Source organism: Ambystoma mexicanum, chromosome 11, assembly GCF_040938575.1.
Source record: "Ambystoma mexicanum isolate Mex_15411 chromosome 11, UKY_AmexF1_1, whole genome shotgun sequence".
Lineage (NCBI taxonomy): Eukaryota > Metazoa > Chordata > Amphibia > Caudata > Ambystomatidae > Ambystoma > Ambystoma mexicanum.
In genome coordinates, this window is record NC_090934.1 from 623,114,796 (window position 1) to 623,136,824 (window position 22,029).

The following is a 22,029-nucleotide window of genomic DNA, read 5'->3' on the forward strand; positions in this document are numbered from 1 at the left end:
AAAGTGTACTTTTTTTAGGAACAGGGTACATTTTGAGATAGGGTGTGTCGTGTGCATGTAGTCTGTTGTACTCTCCGATCCAAGGAATGTGAGCCTTGACTTTGCTTGCATCAAAATTGAATAGAAATAGTCCTTCAAGTGTATATAGGCATGTCAGTGCTATGGAACTCATGCCTTCTTTAAAGACTGTGCTGCCAATGTCAATCAATGCTTGATCTAGTGTTAGACCTTGCGATTTATGAGTAGTGACTGCGTATGCTAGAGACAGAGAAAACTGTTCTCTGCGTACAAACATATCTTTGAAAAGAAGGAAGTGGGCTGTTGAGCGTCCTATCATTTTAACTTCTGAAAGTTTGTCAAAGTGGATGTTGACAAACTGAATGCTATTGTCACGTGTGTATGTCTGGAAGCCAACAACTGTACCAAGTGCTCCATTAACTAAACCTTGCTCCACGTAAAGGTTACGCTTTAGCATTACTCTACAGTTTAAACACAATGGGCCTCATTACGACCCTGGCGGTAAGGGGTTAACGCCAGCGTTAGCTGCGCCGACCCCTTACCGCCAATTACGAGGTCCCTTAGCGCCATGGAGGTTTTAACACCCGCTTTTGGCGGGTGTTAAAATCCATGGCGCTAAGGGACCATGGAGTTAATTACGCCACCGTAATTTACGGTGGCGTACTTAACGCCTTCCCCACTCCCATTATGCCCTATGGGGCAAAAATGGGAATGGGGAAGGGTAAATGGGGATTGGGGACTTACCGCCCCGCCAAGGTCGGAATGGGGCGGTAAGTCCGCCAACCACCATGGCGTAAACGTAGTTTACGCCATGGTGGTAAAGTCACGGCCCAGGCGGTAACTTACCGCCTGGGTCGTAATGAGGCCCAATGTCAACATTTTCTCCAACCAGCTGTGTTAGAGATAGAGTTTTCTAAGGTATTTAGTCGTGCTGCGGCTTGTTGACACATAGGTACTGTCATACCATGCACGCCCAGTTTGTCTGTGGAGTAAACTTGCACTATTGCTTGCATTTCTTTTGTCAACATTGTTTCATTGAATTTTGCACAGCTTGCTAGGGTTAGCATTAAGGACATACAGTTTACATTTCTGTGTGCTAATTGTTCCATGACATCAGTAGAACATGTGTTATGCCCGTATAACTCAGGGATGCGTCTGCTATTTAGGGGTCGATTCATGGAGCAAACGTGCGCTGAAAATCCCAGCGCAAGCAGGCGCAAGGTAGCGCAAGCGTGAGAAACACAGAGCACGCACACGCGTGCGATTCAAGGAAGAAGCTGCGCGTGTTTCCCGCTGTCCGTGCGCCTAATCCTGCCATGGCGCACGCAGGCACACCCGCGGTGCGCTACGCGCACAGCAAAAGCGCACATAGCGCAGCGCACACAACCAAAGTGGGCGGAACAGTGGGCGTAACACGTGGAATGGGGAAAAACGTGTGAAAAAGAAGGTGTAACTGGGGCAGTACTGCAGGGAACTACACGGAACGCCCACACGCATGCCAACAACCCGTATTCATGGATTCAAATACAGGAAACCCGCGCACGGCAAAAGACGCACACAGGCGTCAACGCGTCCGCCACACGAAGGCAGGCGGAAGCGTCCCCGCGCACAGTATAAAAGTGCGCGCAAACAACAAACACGTATATACAGCTACAATGAATGCCCCATTTGTCGCAGCACTGATCATGGGACACCGCAGGAGGAGGAGAATAGCCAGGGCATGCATTTTCGCACCACGGACAAGCCGTTTTGGGATGCCTGACGACCAGGTCTACGGCAGGCATAGGTTTCCACCCCATATCATCCTAGACCTGGTCAGGGAGTGGGAAGATGACCTTACATCCCCCACCCTTTGCTCCCAAGCATTGAGCCCCTTGGAGAAGGTGCTCAATGTCATGCATTTTTTGGCACTGGGTCATTTCAGCGGACTACTGCCATAGTGGGGGGGGTCTCACAGGCCACGCAGTCACACTGCCTACACCAGGTACTGGCAATCATGACAGCGCGCCCCTCAGTCTGCAGGCACATATACATGCCCAGAAAACCTACATCCACCTAGGGCCACTGAGCAAATCTACCGAAACCGCAAGCACTGGCATTCCATCAATGTACAGGTGGTATGCGATGCAAAGGGAATCATCACCTCTGTCTATGCAAACTACCCTGGCTCCACCCATGACAGTTTCATGTACAGAATTTCCGCCCTGAGCCGGGCACTGGAAGCTGGGCAGCATGGCAACACCTGGCTCCTAGGTGAGTACAAATGCCCTTGCACATGCATGCATGTCACACACACACACACAAATACACAAACCCCAATAATCACAACCATTTACACCTCCCCAGGGGACAGTGCCTACCCTCTGAGCAACCACATGATGACGCCAATCCGGAACCCCACCACACCACCCCAGGTAAGATACAACGCCGCCCAAATTGCAACCAGGCCATAGTGGAGCGCACATTTGGAGTGCTCAAGTCACGTTTCCGCTCCCTTGACCGCTCTGGCAGGCAGCTACTCTATGCACCCCCAGTAGTGTGCAGGATCATTGTGGCAGCATGTGTCCTGCACAATGTTGCAACACGGCAGGGCATACCGGTGGACATGGTGGTGCCCCCACATCCCCAACCACAGGCATAGGCACTGCCCATGGGAGGGGACAGGGCACATGGCGAGAAAGCCCGGACCCAGCTTGTGGCCACATTTTTCACCTAAACTGCCACCCCTGAGGAGTGCACACAGGCCTGGCACATACCAGGTGACAATCGATGATGACAAAGAGACAGTCAACTGTCACAACCCTACCACCCTGAGATAGTTGCCATGGAAGTGCCACATTGTCTGCATCCCTAGCTACTTAAACACAAGCTATCCTGTGTGACCAAAAGGCACACATATGACATGACATGATATGCCCTATACACAAGTATTTCAAGGTGCAATGAGGCAGGGAGGGGGGAACAAGGGAAGACAGACAACAATACTACTAGGCCAGGTGTCATTTAGATTGTGCAAGTGCAGGGGTAGGGGGAAGGGAAAAGTGCAAGGGGAAGGGGAGGGGGGGAGTGCAGTACAGGGTAAGTAGACTAAAAAACAAATACATTGGCCAGCTGGTGGCAACTGCAAAGGTAAGTGCAGACAAGTGCTGGGAAGGGGGGGCTGTAGGGATAGAGAGACAGTCCCGCAGTGCAGGGGTTGCCAGGGAGGCAGTGCAAGTGGAGAGTGGCTGGGCCAGGGACCGAGGTCGTTGAGAGTGGCCCAGTTGCAGATCCAGTGCAGTTCCAGTGAAGAATTTTGCAAGGGAGAGGCAGAGAGAAGGCAGAAGCAAAGAGGAAGGTCTTGAGGTGCTTCCCGAACCAGAGATGGTTCTCCTCAAGTTCCAGTGAGGCAGGAAGGCTGTTCCAGAGGAAGGCCCCTGCCGCGGAGAGAGATCTACCCCCAGGTAGTTGCTTTGAGAAGCGGATGACCCTGACATGCAAGGTGTGCATCACACACACCTGCAAAACAGGCCATGGCCATCACTGTTATGTCACTCAAACCCTCCCAAACCACAACATGACATGGCAAGCAATACCCATACACAAGCACAGTAACAGTAAGGTACACATTGCCATGTCCAAAATGTACAGTGGCATCAGACAATGATGCCTGACATGGAATCAGATGAAATGACTGACCAACAACCTCCCACCCAAAATAAGTCATTTCCAAATGCATTACAAGAGTTGTAGACGTAACATAACAATGAATGCCTGTCTACATGCACATTGTGCATTGCAAAATCAACACTGCAGCTTCTGTGTGCTGTGTCCAACTCCTGCAACACACTGCTCAGCGCACAGCACAGTGAACAGCCATTGTGTGTGATGCACACCCTGAGCATCATCTCTAAGTGACAGACCACATCAAAAGGCAAATTAGGCATGTACAGGATCCATAATTGGTCACAGGACATGTGCTGCAGGGACACAGTGGGCACCAGAAGGCAAACAGTGTAAACGTGGATATGCAATGGTGGTTGTACATGTAGTGCATCAGAGTGCAAGTGTGTGGGTCAGTAAGGACATGCACTCAACATATGCATGTGCAATCAAGTGACCATCAGTGTCCTCTACACATCACATGTGAACATTCACCATGTGTACACCCCAGCATGTCAAACCACAACTATCCCCTCGCACCTGAAAGATAAACACAACACATGAACAGGCATTGATCAGCAGAACACAACATGTACATAGGATACCACCATTACAATGTCAGGGTTCCCATCACACTGCAGGGCAAGGCAACTATCAACAACAACCCCTCCCCCCTCCCTCACAAATGACCATGACCCACTGAACAACTGCACCTGGGTCATGGAGCCTTCAACCCTCAATTCCACCTGGCCACAGGATCACCTTTCCCCTTCGTCACCATCTCCCACCTTGTGTGTAAAAAGGTGCCTGCACCCTCAGAGTCCACACTCATTTTCAAAATCACAAAATCCAAGCCAGAAAAACGAACCAGAACACCCTCCAGTAGATGACTTGACGTAGCAGTACCTCACAAAGGCCAAGTACTACCACAATGATGTAACAACCAAGGTAGCACAGTAAAACAATGTCACAACAGGATGTGAACCATGTGTGGTACATAACATAGAATGATGCACCATGAACGGATGTGTACTGTCACAGGTCCCGTGTACAGGAGCGGGAGTGTCCCGGGTGCCTGCAAGGTCAAACTCACACAGGCCTCTGAGACACTGATGGGGAAGGAGGGTCAGGGATATGCAGTCGGGACAGGTGTTGGCACACTGGATAATTGGAATGAGTGGCAGGAGAGGGGAAGAGGAATGACACATGAAAATAGTGAATGCACGAAAATGTACTACCTGCATGAACACATACACAATCCACACAAACTTGGACATCATTGTCATGGCCTTCTGTAGTCCAGGCTTAGGAGTGTCACGAACCAACCACCCCCTCTAGGGTTTTGGCGCCTGCAAGTTTGGGGCTTACACAGGCATCCACAACCCCAGCGGGGAAAGAGGGTTAGGGAACGTTGCTTGGGTAGGTACGGGAAGCAGGAACACCGGGTAGAGGGTACAGGGTTCAAAACTGGATAGGATTCCGGGTGATTAAGGGAAAAAAACATACCAAATTGAATTACACATTCATCCATGCATTAGTGCAAACCCCAGCAAGCCAATGCAGAGCAGTTTGAAAGAAAAACAACAAGACACTTAGCTCTGGTTTTGAGTGCTGGCCTCCTGCCTGTGCACTCTCAGGTCCGGTTACAGGAGCACTGCAATGCTGCAAAGAGAGCCACAGTCAATAACCTGTACGTGCCCATTACACAAAAACACACCACCAAACATGCCCCATAGCAACAAACTACTCTACAAACAGACAATCTGGTGTAGATGCTTCGTACCCATATATAACATTACCCCTGTGATGGGTCAGACACAGTCAATGCAGTAAGTCAGCCGCCGGTGGGTGCGTGGCAAATGGAACACCAATGTGTCACAATTCACACAACATGCAATGTTCCCTGGGTAAGCAGACAGACCCATATAGCAAGGCATGACTTCAGAGCAAGTTGTGTACCACCATGACCGAAACAAAGTTGGCAGTGCATTTATCAAAATGTACATGGAAATGAAATGCACTGCACCCGAGTATGTCCCTTGCTGTATGTCCCTGTGAGCTGCCCCTTTCCATGTCTCTGAAAGCTACATGGTTGATACAAGTGCCTCAATGGACCTTGGTGTACCGGAGGGTATGTGCCACTGCCCCTGCAGGTGTCCCAGACAACCTTACAATCAACAGCCATCAATCCACCAACACATCTGAGCTGCATTGTGTGCTTCAACACCAATATTCGTCCAAGCTCACCCTCAGTGCTGTGACTAAGCCTGCATGTGCAACTCGCCTGGTGCAAGCTTTGCTGTGTTGTGGCCCCCCTGTGCTGCTCACCTTGTCTGGAGTTCCTTGGAACACGTCAGCAGTTCTAGGATGTAGGTCTGCAATCCCTGTGCCTTTGCTTGTGCACACATGTGCATGTGGGCACCAACAAACGTGTCCAGAATTCCGAAGTCCAATGGGCCATGTCTGCTGGCAAAGGTGCTCTGGAGGCTCATCCCCCTGCAGAAAGGGCATGAACCACATGATTAATGCTTTTAAGTCATCTGTGTGTGTCTCTTCAGGCATCTCATTACTTGACCATGTCAGAGAGTTACATCAGAAATCACACCATCAGTCCGTCTTTCACATCCAAAGTGTGGAACACAATATCTACGGCATGAATTGCAACAAGCACGTGTACAGTAAAGATAAGAAACATACTACACAATGCATAGCAATGAATGTACATATTAAACATGAAACACCCCATCTAGCAAAAGCTGAACAGTGGACAAAAACACCAAAATCATCCCCACTAGGGGTGTCAACACAAGTCACACAGCACCAGACATGCCACAGATATGACAGTCCAAAGCCCTTGTGTAATAGGTTGTCACACCGAACCATCCTTGCGAGCCCATGGATAAGGGAGGCAGGAGTGGCATATGTGAGTCAAGGACCCCAAGCAGCAAACACATACACAAGACAAGCCTGAAGGGCCCAGCTGGAACAGACAGTGGATGCCTTCAAAAACCACAAAGCACCGCACCGTCACATGAAAGCACAATAGACAAGCAATTTTAAACTATATTAACTAATTACACTAACTATGGAAAACCTACATCACCTAATTAAACTAACTATCAAACAGAAACTTAACTAACTAAACTAAAAGAAAAATCAAAAATGGCCACATACGACCCGGGGGAGAGGGGAGGCATCCAGGAGGGGGGAGGTACAGGGTGCTGCTCATCATCCACATGCGATGATGCTGAGCCAAAAAAAAAACCTCCATGGGCTCAACGCCTGCACAGCCCGACCTATGTGGGAAATAGATGGTCGTCCGAGTCTGGCTCATCCTGGAAAGGAGGACGTGGCAAGGTAGCCTGGCCACGCCTAGCTGCAGCTTGCCCCTCGTCGGCAGCAAGTCTGCCGGACGGGTGAGCCTGGTTCTGTGTGGCGATGTGACGTAGGTCTGCATGCAGAACCTCACGTGATACACGTGCTTCCTCTTGCAAAGTAGCACGTGTAACACGGAGTTCCTCCTGCAAGGCCTGGCTGGACAACCGCTGCACCTCCCGGCAAGCCTGTAGCTCAGCCGAGATGGTACGCTCAAGCTGTGCAAACCTATCCTCTGCCCGCTGCCTCTGGGACATCATAAGGACACCCAGAGTGGATTTGAGGGAAGCATACTCCTCCCTCAGGGCATCCATGTGCGCCTCTGCGTGAGCAGCAATTGCTTGACGCAGAGATGACATTTCAGCCTGGCGTGCCCTGTCTGAGGCCGCCATGCCCAGCCTGAGCGAGCGGGCCGTGGACCGTGCCGCCTGCTGCTGGAGAAGCACCTGCCTAGCAGGGGGAGCACAGATCGGGCCACACGCTCCATGCTCTCAGCGATGTTCTCCATTGCTGCCCCCTGCCGTTCTGAATTGGCCTTCATGTCTTGCTCCCACTCAGTATACTGCGGTTGCGCGCGGCGACCACGTTGCCGGGCTTGACCCCTGCGGGACCCAAGGACTGGGGGTCCTCGCTGTGTTGGCACCGCCCGCGGCTGCACGACTACATGCCCCCGTCGACATGATGTCCCAGGCACATCAGTGACTGGTGTGGAGGGTGACCCTGCGTCCCGATCCACCACGGGCGGAGGAACCAAGACTGTCTGATCCCTCAGTGCAGGTGTCGCAGACAGAGGAGTGTCCACATCAGAATCACTCACCCCTGACACATGGACTTGATGCTCATCCAACTCAACATGGACGTCAGAGTCTTCATCAAGGCTGGACTCATAGGCAGCCAGATACAAGATGGACTGTAGCACTTGGGGGTTTTCGTGGCCTTCCACCCCATGACCCCCACTTGTGCCGACCCTGTGTCTGGCATGACAACACCATCCTCCGCCTCCATTGCATCATCACCTGAAAAATAGAGAGAAAAAAGGTCACTACACATGTCAGAAGCACACAACACACACACACACCGACAGCAAACGCATCAGGCAGACATGTGACACACAACATATAACCTGGCATGCATGCTGGGTCAACTTTGAATTGCTTCTGTGATCAGACCTGTTGAAAGGTGGCAGTTTCCATGGAAGTGGGCCTATGCAGTGCAGAAAATGTGTACGCCACTCACTACCTACATGTACAAGGACTCCATCGTGTGTGCCAGGAAATGTGAAGGCAGTGCAAGGTCAAATTCAGGCATCACGTGCATTGTGCATTCAATGTGTACCATATCTAGAAGCCAAGCACCCCTCCACCCCAGTACCAAAGCAGGGATGCCTAGCATGGTATCAAAATGCTGACCATACACCTGTGTATTGACAGGCAGTGTTGACTGGCATCAACAGATTAATGTGATTCAAGTGACAACACTGCAAATGATGATGGGACAGTAAGCAGAACACATGATGAAAACTCTGGATGCCGCCCATGTGTGAAGAAGACACATCAACAGTTGGACAGAGTCATTGGCCATTGAACAGGCTGAGGCCTGTGAGCCACACAGATTGTCAGACCCTAAACATATGTGCAACGCAGTACTGAGCCACAGTTGACATGGGAAGGCTGATGAAATGCCATGCAATGTATGTAACCAAGGACTTGTATTACAGTGATCATCCAGTCAAGGACATATAGGGGCATGCGTGCAATGCACATGGAGCATGAATGGGCACTCATGTCCCTGCGGGACATCTGACCTATGCACAGTACAAGTGAGATACCCTGCATCAAGTACTAAGGCTGTACCACACGGCATATTTCTGGCAGATTCTACGCTGGAAATTAGCATCTACACAGGATGCATGAACAAGAAAGTACACATAGGCAAGATTGAAGCAGACCAGTGCAAAGGTGGAACTGGGGTGCAGAGTGGCGGAGGAGGGGCAAGGGAGCATGCCTACATGGAGTCTCCGCATGCAGGCAGAGGAGACATGCATCACGGAAGCATTGCATTACTCACACATCAGAACCATCTACACGTCACATGTAGTGGCAATCATGCACAACACATCCCACAAGTGAAACACACACGTCCTCAACAAACACGCATCAACACTCACTGGACTGGGCATCAAAGTCCAGCATCTCTCCCGCTTCTTCGACCAATTCAGGTGGTATGAACTCTGCAACGAGTGCCTCATGCGGAGTGAGCTCTTCCTCCTCTGGTGCATGCCCACCGCCAGTCACCAGAGTCAAGTTGTAATTAGAGGCACGCTTAGCCTTAGTGCTGCGTTTGATGTCATTCCAACGCTTTTTGCACTCTTGCGCCGTGCGCACCTCATGGCCGAATGAACTGACATGTTCCGCAACATGCTTCCAGTGGGTGTCACGTTGGGCAGCCGTAGTCTGACTATTGGCACCCACTAACATGTCACGGCTTTGGCCCTGCACGTAGTCCACGAGGAAGTCCAGTTCCTGCTTGCAGAAAGGCTTCTTCCTCGACGTGCAGGAGGTCGTGGCTGTGTGTGGGGTCAAAGCCTGTGCTGCAGGTGCAACCTTCCTCCTCTTGGACTGTGGCGCAGACCCTGGCTGGCTAATGCCGCCCTGACCAGTATGGCCAGTGGGTTCGGTGGATTGAGCCAAGGGAGTGGCAGGTGGAGGGACGACCAAAGGCCTGACTTGTGTCAGTGGCAGCTGGGTGCCCTCTAATGGACCCTGTGCAGCAACATCAGCTGTGGCAGGGTCATTGACCGCACCGGTCCTGGTTGGCAGACTCACAACCGGGGTGTTGTTGGGTGCATCTGCCCCTATACTTGCCAACACCCGGCTGTTCGGGGCAGCAGATGACATAACTGCCCCAGGGACACCTGTCTTGGTCAGAGCAGCCCGGCCTGCCCCTATGGTTTCCCTCCTGGCCTGTTGGAGATCTACCAAGGGCTCCTCAAGTGCCAACGCAGCCTGCGCTGGCAGACCCTGAGCCTGGGTGGCGGTGTCCACAACTGCACCTGCAGCTACCACTACCCTTGGGCCCGTGGCAGTCGATGGAACGGACTGCCGGGTCACATGGGCGCCAGTGCCAGATGCAGAAGCTGCATCCCCCGGAACCACAGGGGGTGGTGGCATGACTGCACTGACACATGGCACAACATTGTGCTCAAGTGGCGCACCCCTGCCTCTTCCCCCTCTGTGGCCGCCCTGGACACCCTGGAGTCCCCCTACTCCCTGGTCACCATGGCCACGTCCCCGACCACGCCCGCCACGAGGAGTACGACCAGCTGAGGCGCCCCTCACCTTTGGTGGCCTCCCAACCATGGCACAGATGTAGTAGTGCCGGCACAGATGGAGTGGTGCCAATGGGAGGTGTACACCACAATTGACCTGGGCAATTGGGTGAATGGGGTGGGAAGCAAGATGTTAAGAGCCCCCCTGCACCTGCAAGGCTGTATGTGACCCCGGTGATGTAGTGACGGGTCACGCAATGCTCAGGCACCCCAAAACTGCAGTAAAACCGTGCACGCAACCCTGCAGCCTACGTTCGTGGATTCAACCTCCCTCAGTACGCGGTGCCACCCAGTAACACGAATAACGTATACGCATGGGACACGCAGGCTACTATGACATCGAAAATGGGTGCGATACACAGGGGCACCCGCAGTGGGAAAAAGAGCGTGTGCGACTCACCGTCTGACTAGCGCGATGCAGAAAAACACGCGTAGCCAATACCCCCGCCAAAAGAAGAGATATGTCCTTGATAGCTGTGAAGTTGTGATGGCGCGCGAAACAACAGGAAGCAGCAACACACGTCAGTCTCCATGAAAGGCGCGTACAGCGAACTGCTGGCCCCGCTCACCTTTAACCCGTGCTGAGGGAAACGCCTGCGCGCGTCACGTCACTTATGTGCATGGGCCCTTTCCTCGGATTACACGCGGACGTGCAGTTTTTCACGCGCGCTTATATGCCCATGCGCGCCTGTGCGCGTCACGTCACAGGGGCGCTTGCGCTTGAGGGGCCTTCTGTCCAATGAAATTGCGTATGCGTGCAGACGCGTTTACGCGCTAAGGGCCTTTCCTCGAATTACACGCTCTTGTGCAGAATCAAGTTGGCCACGCGTAAGCACACGGAAGACCACGCTCCTGCCCAGAAGGCCGAATTACTGCCCCCCAGACCCCTGAGCACGCTCCCACCTGCCATCTGCTACTGCCTGACTGCCTGCTGCCCACGTGCCCTGCCATTTGCTGCCTGCACCTCAGCCAGGGGTGCTGTTGCTGTGACCACCCCTGCTGGAACCGAAGACTCCCGACTGGGATTCCATCGCTCCACAGAACAGCCCCAGGACCCAGTTGCCCACCCACTCCTGCCTCTGGGCTTGTCATGTCAGGCACTGCAACATCTGGCACCACTGACAACCCCCGGCCAGAAAGGCAGAGGGGCACCAGCTTCAGTGCCAGGGAAGTTGGTGTCCTGGTGGAGCAAGTCCTGGGGCAGTATGATGCCCACTTCGGAAGTTCCCGCGCCGACAAGGAAGGACGGACTCGGATCTGGACGGACATCGTGACTGCCATCAACGCGGAGGGGGTGGCAGTCCGCGACTTCCAACATGTCAAGAAGCGCTGGGAGGACTTCAGGTCCAGGACCCTGAACAAAGCCCGGCGCCTCTTGAAGGCAGCGGATGCTAAGGTTCGCCGGGGCCACTTGTCGGCATGTATCAGCACTGTGTACATGTGCATGTGTGTGTAATTGACAAGGGTGCAACAGTGATGCAACATGGATGCATGTGACAGCGGGATGTGGAAGCCTGATTGGCAGATGTGACATGGATGCCCATCTGAACACTGCGACACTTGGCAGAGGTGTACACATGTATGTGGTGGTGTTTGTACATGTGTAGTGCACTCCCTGTGTTTCATGTGATGTCTGGCTCACCATTGCCTGCTCATGCTGTTGTATGTGTATGGATGGTGCTGGCAGTCACGATATGGCTGTGGTATGGCTCATGTGTGCAAGTTGAAATGACATGTGTGTTGGGGATTGTGATGGCATGTCTGAGGTTTGCCAATGCCACTCATGTACAACTGTCATGTGTGTATGTGTCCATTGTACAGTGCCCTGATGCCTGTGTTTTATTTCTCCCTGTCTGCAGCGTCAACTGATGAAGAGGGCGGAGAAGGTGCTGTGGAGCACAGCGGCGGGAATCCCACCGCCAGCCGGAGACGCAAGGCCCGGCTCCCGTCCCAGGTTGTGATCTCGTCAGGGAGTGAGGAGTCCGGTGCCGCGTCCCAGGCTGCAGCTGCCGGGGGGAGGTCCAAGAGGCGGAGGTTGGAGTTGGACTCCTCGGCAGCAGAAGGGGCAGCTGGGACCCCACAGGGCCCAACGGGGGAAGATGGCACAGAGTCATCCAGGTTGGTGGAAGGTTTGGTGGAGGAGGAGGCCGTGCAAGCAAGAGAGACGGGGTCTGGAGGTGGGGATTCCACTGGTGCTAGTGGTGCAGTGAAGGACCAGGGACAGGAAGCAGCACAGGCCGCCACGGAGGTGCCTGTGTGCTATTATGTCCCTGATCCTGTCCCTGCACCATCTTGCACCAGCAGGGATGTCTACGTCCAGACCTGTTTTCAGGCAGGGGACGAGCTCACGACAGCTGGCCTTCCTCTGCCTGCGGACGTGGCTATCCGGGTCCGGGTTGAGCCTGTCCTGACTGGTGTGGTGTTGCGTCAACGGGCCATGCGAGGTGACCTGCAGTCTTTTCATGGGGAGACTGCACGTCATCTCGAATGGCTCATTGACCGCGTCAACCTACTGGGACAGGTCACCCAGGCCGGATTCCTCCGTTTGATGGGGCTTGCTACGACCCCTCCTCAACTGAACCCCCTATGCGCCAGTCGTCCTCCGTGCCATCTTCCCACCCATCAGTCACCTGGGTGCCCTGTGGAGCTGCCTCTGACGGTGCGGCCAGGCTGGTGGAGGAGGCATCCCTGCCACAGTCGGGAGTCGGACGTCCAGCAGGGGTGGCCACATCAACGACTGCACCCCAGCCAGCAGAGGATGTGCAGGCAGCAGGAGGCAGTGCACGGGCAGAGGCACAGCAGCAGCAGCAACGTGGTGGGAGCCATGATGGCTCGAGGCCATCGACATCGGAGGGGCAGCATCGGCTGGAGGACAGGAGGACCCAGGACAGAAAGTGTCTTCTGTGTGGCAGTGGTTGGCCCACGCCATAGATGCGGAGCGGCAGCGGGCAGAAGAGGCACGGCTCACGATGGTCAGAGCGGAGAACTCCATGCAGAGGGCCCTGAGGTGGGCCGAGTGCCTCAAGGCAATCCGCAGGGGGTTGGAGGTGGACACTCCTACGGCCATGGAGGAGGACCGCCTCCGGGACATTGAACAGGAGTTGGATGATGCCCTGGCCCGGGACATCCAAAAGTGAGCTGTCGGACTAGCCCGCTGCCCTTGTAAATAGTTCTGTAGTTAGTGTTAGGTTTCCTTTGGTTTTGCATTTTTTTTGGACCTTTTGGACAATGGGCCACATTTTTGTATATAGTTTTTTTTATTAGGTAGTGTTATTAGATAGGTTTCATTTCTTCTGTTGGGATCATGGACCCTGGCTTGTTCATCTGTATATAGTTGACTGTTGGATTTTCTTTTTTTTTTTACAATTTACCCATGGAGCAATGGCTTTCAATTATAATTTTCCATTGGATTTACTTTTGTGGACTGTGACTTTGGACACTATTCCTTTGGATTATGATTTTTGGTTTTGCATTATTTCACGGACATGCTGCTTTTTATTTTTTTAAATTCCCATTTCTGTTTGTTTATTTTTGATTCAATTTATGTTTCCTTTAATACATATTTTTTGTTTAAACTTCAATGTGTAGTATCATCTCATTGGTTTAATGCATATCATGAAATGGGTTTTGAGATTCACTGACACCCATTGGGTGTATGTGAGGGACATGTGTTCATTTCCAAACTTGCAATTGGGGTTCTATCATGTTATTGCCATTTCTAAGTGGGTGGATGCAATACTCGGGTGGGTGTTTGGCATTTGGAGGGTGACCATAGGGACCAGGGATCTAGATTGTGATGACATGTTGGCTGGGGGACATGAGTGGGGGCCTGGTGGAGGGTGCCCCACAGTGCTTGGGGGTGGGGGTGCAGGGGAACATGGGTTGGGGCCTGGTGGAGGGTGCCCCACAGTGCTGGGGGGTGGGGGTGCAGGGGAACATGAGTTGGGGCCTGGTGGAGGGAGCCCCACAGTGCTGGGGTGTGGAGGTGCAGGGGGACATGAGTTGGGGGCCTGCTGGCAGGTGCCCCACAGTGATGGGGGTGGGGGTGCAGGGGAATATGAGTTGGACATGAGTGGTGGCCTGCTGGCAGGTACCCCACAGTGCTGGGGGGTGGGGGTGCAGGGGAACATGAGTTGGACATTAGTGGATGCCTGCTGGCAGGTGCCCCACAGTGCTGGGGGGTGGGGGTGCAGGGGAACATGAGTTAGACATGAGTGGGGGCCTGCTGGCAGGTGCCCCACAGTGCTGGGGGGTGGGGGTGCAGGGGAACATGAGTTGGGGCCTGGTGGAGGGTGCCCCACAGTGCTGGGGGGTGGGGGTGCAGGGGAACATGAGTTGGGGGCCTGTTGGAGGGTGCCCCACAGTGCTGGGGGTTGGGGGTGCACGGGAACATGAGTTGGGGCTTGGTGGAGGGTGCCCCACAGTGCTGGGGGGTGGGGGTGCAGGGGAACATGAGTTGGGGCCTGGTGGAGGGTGCCCCACAGTGCTGGGGGGGTGGGGGTGCAGGGGAACATGAGTTGGGGGCCTGGTGGAGGGTGCCCCACAGTGCTGGGGGTGGGGGTGCAGGGGGACATGAGTTGGGGGCCTGCTGGCAGGTGCCCCACTGTGCTGGGGGGTGGGGGTGCAGGGGAACATGAGTTGGGGGCTGGTGGAGGGTGCCCCACCGTGCTGGGGGTGGGAGTGCAGGGGGACATGAGTTGGGGGCCTGGTGGAGGGTGCCCCACAGTGCTGGGGGGTGGGGGTGCAGGGGAACATGAGTTGGGGCCTGGTGGAGGGTGCCCCACAGTGCTGGGGGGGTGGGGGTGCAGGGGAACATGAGTTGGGGGCCTGGTGGAGGGTGCCCCACAGTGCTGGGGGTGGGGGTGCAGGGGGACATGAGTTGGGGGTTCTGCTGGCAGGTGCCCCACAGTGCTGGGGGGTGGGGGTGCAGGGGAACATGAGTTGGGGCCTGGTGGAGGGTGCCCCACAGTGCTGGGGGGTGGGGGTGCAGGGGGACATGAGTTGGGGGCCTGGTGGAGGGTGCCCCACAGTGCTGGGGGGTGGGGGTGCTGGGGGACATGAGTGGGGGTGCAGGCTAGTCCCCTGTGGTGTGGGCTGCCTGCAGGGCCGTGGAGGTTGTGGAGCAAACACCTGGGAGGACCCACACAGCCAATTCACGTGTAGTACTCTACGGAACCCCTGAAATACACGTACCCTGCTGATATCACATGTGAAACTTCCCGCGCACCCCAAGATACACGTACCCAGGCCCTTCGCGTGTGGAACTTCCAGCGCACCCCAGTAATACAGGTACCCTGCTGAATTCACGTGTGTAAGTTTCCACGCACCCCGAAATACACGTACCCAGGACATTCGCGTGTGGAACTTCCAGCGCACCCCTGATATACACGTACCCTGCTGAATTCACGTGTGAAACTTCCCGCGCACCCCAAGATACACGTACCCAGGACATTCGCGTGTGGAACTTCCAGCGCACCCCTGAAATACACGTACCCTGCTGATATCGCGTGTGAAACTTCCCGCGCACCCCAAGATACACGTACCCAGGACGTTCGTGTGTGGAACTTCCAGCGCACCCCAGTAATACAGGTACCCTGCTGAATTCACGTGTGTAAGTTTCCGCGCACCCCGAAATACACGTACCCAGGACATTCGCGTGTGGAACTTCCAGCGCACCCCTGATATACACGTACCCTGATGGAATCGCGTGTGAAACTTCCTGCGCACCCCTGAAATACACGTACCACGCTCGCACAGGGCCAATCGCGTGTGAAACTTCCTGCGCACCCCAGTAATACAGGTACCCTGCTGAATTCACGTGTGTAAGTTTCTGCGCACCCCGAAATACACATACCCAGGACATTCGCGTGTGGAACTTCCAGCGCACCCCTGATATACACGTACACTGCTGAATTCACGTGTGAAACTTCCCGTGCACCCCAAGATACACGTACCCAGGACATTCGCGTGTGGAACTTCCAGCGCACCCGTGAAATACACGTACCCTGCTGATATCGCGTGTGAAACTTCCTGCGCACCCCAAGATACACGTTACCCAGGATAATCGTGTGTGGAACTTCCAGCGCACCCCTGAAATACACGTACCCTGCTGATATCGCGTGTGAAACTTCCCGCGCACCACAAGATACACGTACCCAGGACATTCGCGTGTGGAACTTCCAGCGCACCCCTGAAATACACATACCCTGCTGATATCGCGTGTGAAACTTCCCGCGCACCCCAAGATACACGTACCCAGGACATTCGCGTGTGGAACTTCCAGCGCAACCCAGTAATACAGGTACCCTGCTGAATTCACGTGTGTAAGTTTCCGCGCACCCCGAAATACACGTACCCAGGACATTTGCGTGTGGACCTTCCAGCGCACCCCTGATATACACGTACCCTGATGGAATCGCATGTGAAACTTCCAGCGCACCCCTGAAATACACGTACCATGCTCGCACAGGGCTAATCGTGTGTGAAACTTCCCGCACACCCCAGTAATACAGGTACCCTGCTGAATTCACGTGTGTACGTTTCCGCGCACCCCGAAATACACGTACCCAGGACATTTGCGTGTGGAACTTCCAGCGCACCCCTGATATACACGTACCCTGCTGAATTCACGTTTGAAACTTTCCACGCACCCCTGATGTACACGTACCCTGATGGAATCGCGAGTGGAACTACCCGTGCACCCCTGAAATACACGCACCCAGCTGAAATAATGTGAGGAACTTCCCGCGCACCCCAGTGATACACGTACCCCGCTTGCCATGCTGGTACAGGATTAGCGCAGCCCTTTGCGCTGGATTGGGGATTTTGATGCCTTTTCCCTGCGCAAGGGGCGTTCTTGGGGGCGTAACTGGCGCTGCTGCAGGGTCGCTGCGCCACTGTGCGCCACGGCTGGTTTTGGTGGCTGGAATCCATGAATACGCTGTGCGCGTAAATGTATTTTGGCACACGTGGCTGGCTCAGGGATTCGCACTGTAGGAGTGTTTAGCGTGTTTTGGGAGCACAGAGTACAGCACCACTGCACAGGATCATTGTATAGCTTGTTTTTTGTTTTTTTTGAAGTGCAGCGCCACTGCATGGGTTTGGTGCATTGATATAATGTGGTACAGCAAGACATGTGTTATTGAGCATTTTTATGCAGCGCCACTGCATGGGTTTGGTGTATTGCTATGATGCAGTTGTTTTAAGCTATGTGTTGCCAGTGTAACACAGACATATAAGTAAGAGCAGGTTATTCAGTCAAAAATGTTTTTTACATATAAAATGGAAATACATTTTTCACAGTTAAAAGCACACATCTGTACCTTCAAAATGCACACCATTTTTCACCTGAAATGCCTATGTTGCAAGAGACACATTTGGTAATTAACAAACTAATCTCACTAACAAGACTAATAATTATAACTCATTAATAAAAGAATGTGTCTTCACTGCAAAAAGAGGCAGACTCTGAAAATCAGTTTTAAACACACATTCAAGTTTTTTTTTTTTCTTTGCCTTTCTGTGCTCTGTCCACAGTAAGTGCAGGAAGCAAAGACTTTGAATAAGCAGGAAATCAGCTTGTTACAGTTGCAACTGTACAAGAAGAGCCATTGTTAAAAGTAGGAGGATAGAACATGATTGATTCTGATTGGAGCACGTCACATCAAGCATCATTTTAGAGGCTATGACTAGTGTTTTGCTGCAGAATCTGGGAGAAGAAGGGCAGAGACATCTTGACACAGCTCGAGGAAGGACGGGGTAGACAGCTGGGGATGCCTGATTCCTAAAGCAGATTGAACTTGGTTGCAGAGACTAGCTTTTCCAGTCAACAAGTCCCAGTTCGAGTGACAGCAGATGCTTGTCCTTGCTGGGTGAACCCCTCCAGAAGGCGAACAGCCAAAGAAGTTACATGCTGAATAAGCCTGGTAATTATCTCACTGAGGTGTGGGGGCTGAGTGTGTACGAGAATATTCAGTCAGTGTAGGAAAGGAGATTCCTGTGCTTTACTCACGTGTTTAATGTTGCAAATTGAGTTCTTGTCTCTGCCACTCTCTTTTCAGTGTATCACAGATAATGCTGTTACTCTGCTATTTCATTTGTTTCTGTAAAGAGTGAGATTGTGTTTAAATGCAACTTTTATAATACACAAAAATATCTGAAAGCAGACGGGTGGTGTGTTTTATATTTACCAATACAGTGCTGATGATGTGGGGAGATGTTTAGACAGTGCAATTGTCATTTTCAAGGTAGGTAAACATAAGATTTGGCTGCAGCTGTGTGCACAATGTAATTCAGTATGAGCAATTATAACTAACTGTGTGTGTTGTAATCTGCCGGAGGTCTATGAGTCGGCAGAAAGGGAGGCCCGGGACATAGTTCACTACCGTATATAAGATAGTGAAAAATACCACATGATAGCTCGCTGCCGTAGATAAGACAGAGAGAAATTGCCCATGGTGGCACACTAAAAATGAAAATGTGGTGTTCCTGAAATGCAAGCCTGAGGTCTCTCTAGTGATTACACAAACAATCTAAACAAAAATAAGGGGTTCTGGATATTGGGGCCACAAATAAAACAAAGGAATTATGCTCACCAAAATACCACCAATCATGCATACCAACCACGCATACCAACCACGCATGTCTGTGTGCTGAAATAATGCATGTCCACTGTATTATTGTTGTACATGGCCCAATCTGAATACGAGGAGTGATTGTTGCTAAATTATTTTTCGGCGGTAAGAAAATACCGTCAGGCCCCAAATCTCCACAAAATACCCAACATATTTATGGTGCGTTGCAGGCTGGGAAAGTGATCACAGAGCACCTACTGGGCGTGGCAAGTGTGTCTCACACTGCCATCAGTACATTAAAGGGAAAACGAATTTCAGAATGTCACAAAGGGAAACCACATTTTCAGACCTAATGCAATATTTAGAGGCAAAGTTGTTTGCACATGGGACGTGGCCATCGAACAGTACCTTAGAATGGCGTGACTGCATTCAGGGTGAGGTGCAGAAAGAAAAACTAGACAATATTTTTGCAGAAGGCAGCATAATTCAGGTCTGCCTTACAAGATTATTGAATGCAGCCGATTAAAGTGCAGCGAAAGACTGTTTAATACGGCTATGTGGCAAAATATGGTTTATTTTGAATAGGTCCCTCCGAAAGCAGGAAAATGATACCCAGCTAATTAACAGGTTAAAGACTGAATTAGATGGGGCAAGTAAAAATCAGGAAATGTTAAGAGCAGAATTGGATGTATGCCAAAAAGACATGCAATTAAAATGCAGAGACTTTGATGCTCAGTTATCCAAAAGCAAGAAACAATTTGAGGATAGTGAGCAAGAATTGGTACACTTAAGTGCCTTAGTGGACCACATTAGACAGGATAAAGATGAGGTTGTTTCAGAAATGCAGATTTTACAAAAAGAACATTGTGAAAAAGAATGTGATCTCCAGAGTGCAGAACAAGAAATTATTAAAATGACTCAAGAAAGAGACAAGAGAAATAAAGAGTTCAATGAATGGCAAATGCAAATGTGCGACATGCAGGAGGTGATTAATAAGATGAGTGATGAAAACAACTATTTGCAAAATGAACCAAACAGACTCCTTAAAAAGTGTAAGGACTTAGAACAGCAAATGTGCATTCCCAGGTCCCAGGAGAGGCGGCAGGGTACCACATTAAATGAAGTGGAGGTGAATTCTAGTTCTGCCCAAAGAGCTAGTGCTCCAGTGACTGGGCCGGTGACTGAACTTGGTTGCAGCGCCCTTGGGGGATTTGATACTCCCATACACCTGAAAACAGGATTGAATCACAAAGTAGTGCAATTCCATGCATTGCAACAAGTAGCCCCATAAAAATAATGAAGTCCATTAAAGCCCTGATCAAACCATTTAAAGAGGGAGGTGAATGCTGCATTGAGGATCACTTAGAAGCGGTGCATGACATTTTTAAAGCACTCCAGATACCTAAGGAACAGTACAGACAATATTTTCATTTAACTTTAGATGCCCCGACAGCCAGCATCATAAGGGGATTAAATGAACAGCAGAATATGGCATGGGTGGAGTTTGAAAAAGAAATTAGGCGTCATTTTTCTCCTTTTCAGTCATTGCAGGAGGCAAAGAAAGTCGCTTACACAATCACTGCTGGACCTAATACATCCCCTCACCAATTTTTACAAGACTTAAAAAGAGCATTTTCTCGCTTTGATGTATCTTTTGACCCAAATTCCAATGAGTTTAAAACTGCATACTTCTATGGGCTACAGAAAGACATCATATCCCAATTGGTCCGTGAATTTGACCGTGACAAGTCCCTTGAATGGATTGTACATCAAAGCACAAAACTATATGAGGTACTCTATTGTCAGGGTAGAGAAAGTGATAAAATGAAAGATACTAGACCTAAATCTAAATAACCCTCAGCCACAGGAATGGAAATCAGGTCAGCCAAAATGTCCCTTGAGTCTGCTCAAAGCCAAGGTAAAAATAATGTGACACCTGAACAAAGGGGTAATCAACAAAGATCGCCCTTTCCTACACCAATGTTCCAATCACATGATCCTAGTAATAGGGAGAGCTACATCAGCCCTAGGTATTTAGGGGACAGATCCCGGGTAGGATCTTGGCCTGATATGGCAGGTATGAACAATAACCAGAGACAAAATCAAGATCAAAGAAATGATGGTCCCTACCAGTCATTGGGGACATAGAGCAGATTTGATCCCAACACCATGATATATGGTAATCAGGATAGTCCCCGATATGTGGATCGATTTACTGATAATGGAAATCAACATAGGGGCCAGTACCCACAATCTGAGAGACAGGACATGAGGCAAAACATGAACTACAATCCACGTCAGTACAATGATTCCCCACCAGGGGACTATAATCAAAGGATGGGTGCACCCCGCTCCCCTCAACAAATGAATCAAGAGTTCAGAAACCATCCCAACAGACATCAATCACCTGAGAGGTTTCAGAATAGATCCAATCAGGGGGAAAACAACCAATATCGACCTAGTCCACAGAAAGAGGATTCTAGAGAGATGGAAAGGTTCCAGTGCCTTGAGGCCCAAGTGAAAATGTTAGCTAAGCAAATAGGAAAGCTCTATACAGCACAAAAACAACCATCTAAAGAGGGGGCTGATGGCCCTAGCAATGACCGAGGGGCTTCTGAGAAGTCACTAAGTACTTATGACACCTGCAGTGCCAAAAAGACAGATTGCCCTGATGTAATTTTGCATAATGACTCTGAGATGCCTAATGATTTAAAAGTGAAAGCACCAATAAATGCACATGTAACAGAAAATGCAAATACTTCTAAAAAAGAGGTACAGTTTAACCTAGAACTAAATCAAACATTGAAGATTTGTGCAAATAAAAAAGAAACACATGGAATTCCAAAAGAACAAAGAGAAATATTTAAGAATTTGGCTCATGCATGAGGAATACCAGTGAACAGGGAGTAAGTGGGGATGCTATAGCTCCTTCCCTGGGCAAGCAAAACAATGACCAAACACAGGTAGAAAAAGGAAATACTCAAAAGGAGGGTACGGGTCAATCACCTGAAGAATTCTTTGAGCCACATATTTTTGAAGAGGCTGAAAGGGCTGGTATCACACTAAATGATCACAAATGCACATAATTAAACA